We start from the raw sequence: 4585 nt of genomic DNA on the forward strand, positions 1-4585 counted from the left end.
TTTTGAGTACATATTATGGCTGCTAGTTTTGTGTTTCTTATGGGATTCCTGAAGGTGAAAATGAGAATCTTTGTGTACATATTTGTTTCTTGTGTTTTTGTTGTGCTTTCCTCCTTCATTTTGTTTGTTGTTTTCTATTCATGTTTGTTTGTTTTTATTAATCTTTTTATATTGTATTGTTATTCCTTAGAAACACTTTTCATTTAATTCTAAGGAGTGACAGAAAGAGAATAGATTGAGATAGTTGGGAGGTGAGAAAGAACTGAGAGGGTTAAACCATAACCAAAATATGTCATATGAAAAACTTGTTTCCAATAAAAGAAAACATACTTCTTTTTAATTTGAGCATTCTTAACCATGATGAAAATTAAAAAAAAAAAAACTACCTTAATATTTTACCTTACTTCACACATAATTGCTAATATCAGAAAAATAAAACAAATTAATCAAGTGCACGGAAATGGAGAAAAATGGACACATACTTGAGTTGTAAGTGCCAAGTGCTACAGACAATAGGAAAATAAATGTGAAGTTTCTGCAAAAAGAGAGAAATTCATTTGCCACATGAGCCGTTATCTCTCTCCTGGACATAATTCTGAAAGGACTCTGTATTCTACTACTATGTAGGATTTAGAGAGGTTTCCTGGGAAGACCCCAGGGTAGACATACATGTCTCCTCACCTCAAATTGGAAGCCTAATATAGATTGAAATATAGGTAGCACCAAATTTCAACTTGGTGAACTATGGCTCTTTACTTGTGATTGTTTGACATGTAGGAACTTCAGCACAGGTTTTGTTTTTGTTTTGTTTTGTTTTTCACAGTAATTTGCAAACTCATTTTGACTCAGTTCAGACATCTCAGGTCTTATGCATGGATATCTGAAGTCTGCCATGTGATAAAGAGTAACATCAACAATTGCTGAAGTGTCCTCATTTCCCAGTTCCTCATAAACAATGAATCACTTAAGTAATTTATTCCTGGGGCTATGTACACAAAAGTGTCAAGAAGAAAATGTTCTCCTCTCTCTCATAAAAATGTGTACAGTGCTTCAGGAATGGAGCTTCTGCTCTGCCAGGCAGGGCTTGGGGATTTCTGCCACAGGAGATGAAAGGCTCCTTCCTCCTGTTTCATTGCTCTATGGTTCTGCGCATTAATCATGTAGCACTGGAGTTTCTTCTTGTTGGATCCTAGATGCTATTCTGATAGCTTCTTCCAGAAAGGGCTGCTGTCCAAGTTGAACTGCAACCTGGGTGCCATGGGATCTTGCCACTAAGGTCAGAGGTGTGGTTTCTGTAGTTACTGAATGATGGCTTTGTGGTTGGTGTTCCATTTCTGAAGAGGCTGTATAGAATGCTGCAATGTGTTGAGCCACAGTTGCAGCCTACTGTCCTTCTGTGCCATCAGCCGTGACCATAGCAACAGAGTGTTTTCTTGCTGAGGGATGACTACATCCTTTGTGAGTAGGGACTGTGATGGATGTGCCACCCTGTGTTACTATGGTGATGATGATCCCAATGGCCTGCATGTCTGCTTGAGATACAGTGACATGTTTAATCCCATCTTGGGATGTGGGTGTAAGCTGTTGATTCAACCCAGACTAGGTTACTGTCCCACTAGTGTAGATACAGTGTCCTTTCCTACACCTGTAACATATGTGATCTGGGACTCTTTAAGAACACCTTCCCCTTGACTTGGGGGAGGCACAAAGAAGCCTTACTGCTCCTTGCCAATGGGTTCTGTTTAATTGTGGGCTATCAATTTGTGCATTGTCAGTGCGGACATATGTTTGTATGTGTTTCCACAGTGATTATAGTTGTATGGTTTAGAATAAGTGTGAACAACAGGGTGTCTTTGCAAACTTGAATATTCTGTAAACCTTTTCTCACACTTGGAACTGTATAGGCCTATGGCTTTTCTCCTGTGTATATCCTCACATGATTTTTATAATTAGTTGTGCTGGCAAATGCTCTCTAACATCCTGGTTCTGTGCAGTAACAAGGTATTTCTCCTATGTGTGTCCTAATGTGTACTTTTCTGATATTTAAGATTGTAAACAACTGAGTGCAGCCTTCAACAGGACACTTAAAGGGCCTTCTCTTGTATGGATTCTGGTGTGCTTTTGAGGGTCTCCTGAAGTTTTGAAAGATTTTGTACAATTAATTATCTTCTGAACACTGATATTGTTTTTCTCCAGTAGGATGTCTGAAATGACTTTTTAATCTGTAAGCAATTGCAAATGCTTTCCCACCATCTGAATGCTCACCCTAGTAAGACCAGATTCCTGTCTGTGAGAACTGATGGACCTTAAGATGGTGAGGTATTTATAGAGTTTTCCATATCCATCATATTTACATTGAAATGCCTTCTCTTCATTCTATTGGGATTTAGGAGTTTCTCTTATAGCATGTCCTTGTAAAACCATGTGCATTTTCTTCTCTTGCTTATTTTCTCCAATCATTCCTGTACTTGTTACACTTTCACTTCCATCAGTGGACCCCTTTGCTGCATACTGTTCCAAAGCACTAAAGGTATCTGGGTCAATTGTGGCATCCCAAGTGTGCTACCCTGCCACTGTCCCATCATCCTGAATCATTAAGATGCTATCAGACTGTGAGATCTGCCCTGCATGGTGGATATAAGCTGTTGTCCCATCGTCCAGTTGAACTGCTATGGTGAGCTCTTGTCATAACTATCACTGGAAGTGTGGTGAATAAATGCAGTGATTCCATCTTCTCACTGCACTGCTTGTTCATTCTCAAGCCTCAAGGCATCTCTTGTATGTTTAGGTATAAGGACATGTGAACACAGGCAGCAGAAGCACCTTCTGAATGAATGACCTGGCCATCAATAAGTCTTCCATATTTAGAATTATGCTCTATGTACACAGTAGAAGCATATGCAAGCATTGTAGCTTCTAAACTTACACCTTCTATATTTTCAAAGTTGTCACTATCTACAAAGGTTATTTCCTCTGTCAGGCAAGGGTAACATGTTGAGCCTCCATTCTTCCTCCAGGAAATTCATTTACTGAGAATTCCAATTTATTTGTCCTACCAAGATTTTCTACCTCCTAGAAAAAATTTCCAACAGTTCCTTTGTCTGATCACCATGCTTCTGGAGAGGAAACAGGCTCCTGGCACCCAGGTCCCCAGGCCCCACAACATGCTTAGCCTCCACAGATTTTAATCAAAATATTACACAAATGACTCTGATATAGTATTTGCTCCTCACTGAAACTTTGTGAGTCAGATTTATTTCATCTGGACTTCCATCTCCTATCTCTCAAGCTGCCGTAACTAGTGAACAATCAATGGCACTTTTTAATCCCAGAGTTCTAAAACTCAGCACTCCATGGTAGCACTACAGAAATATCCAACTCATAGGTGGAAATTTCTACTTTAGTTTGTTTCTTGTTGTTCCGGAAAAAAAAAACTGATCAAAAGAAATGTGACTCTATGTAGTTATTTTAATGTATAAGCTACAGTTTTCACTAAGTGAAGCCAGAACTAGAGCTCAAGACTGAAATCTGGAGCAGGAACTACATGACGGCTCATGGAGGAATGATGCTTACTGGCATGATTTTCATTATTTGGCCATGTTGCCTACTCATGCAACCCAAGACTTCCTGCCCAGGGATGGCATGGCTCACAGCAGTCTGTCTTCTCATAATCCTTAACCAAGAAAATGTCTCATTGACATAGCTACAGGCCAATGTGATGGAGACATTACCTCAACTTAGGATTCCTCTTCCCAGTTGACTCTAGTTTGTGTCAAGTTAACAAAGACTAAGTAGCTCATGGTATTGTCTGGGTACCAAAACCATTAAAGATTCCATGATAAAAATAAACTGACAAACTGAAATCCACAATGAAGTATTATCACAATTTGTGTAAACAAAATTCAAGAACACATCAAAAAGTTCACTCACCATAAATGGCACCATTGCAGATATACGGGGATGGTTCAATATACATAAACAAATAAATATTGTAAGTCACATAAGTGAATTAAAGAAGAATGCTTAGATATATGTGGAAAAAGCTTTTGACAAAAATCACTATTCAGAGTAATATTCAAATGGGAAGGAACATATCTCAACATAATAAACAGTATATGTGTAAATTTTATAGTGAACTTTGAGCTAAAATGACAAGTATGTACAATTTATCCACTTTATTTGATATAGTGCTCAATGTCTCTGATATAGAAATAAGGTGAGATAAGCAAATAAGAGAGATGGGAGTAGCTTCCTTATTTGCAGGTGACATTATTCTTCACATGAGGGAGCCTAATGCTCTATCAGAAGACACTGATTAGTACATACAAGAGATTACAGAAGACAAAACTAAAATACAGAAATCAGTAACCTCCCTCTATAAAAGAGATAAACAGTTTGAGAAATAAATAAGGGAAACCATCGACAACTTGAAAAGATACTACTGTGTTAGTCATATAAAAGTGGAAGTGAGAGAATTTTATAGAGTGTACAAAACCTTAAAATAATAAAGAAGACATTAGAAAATGAAAAAAATCAACGATGTCTATGAATATCAATAATTAGTATTGAGAAAAATAGTCACTGT

General features: G+C 37.8%; 1 pseudogene; it reads right to left on the reverse strand.

Moving 5' to 3' along the window:
* Positions 1-1152: 1152 nt before the first annotated feature.
* Positions 1153-3945, reverse strand: LOC127199003 (zinc finger protein 143-like; annotated as a pseudogene).
* Positions 3946-4585: the final 640 nt, after the last annotated feature.

The sequence above is a fragment of the Acomys russatus genome, chromosome 15, assembly GCF_903995435.1.
Source record: "Acomys russatus chromosome 15, mAcoRus1.1, whole genome shotgun sequence".
NCBI lineage: Eukaryota > Metazoa > Chordata > Mammalia > Rodentia > Muridae > Acomys > Acomys russatus.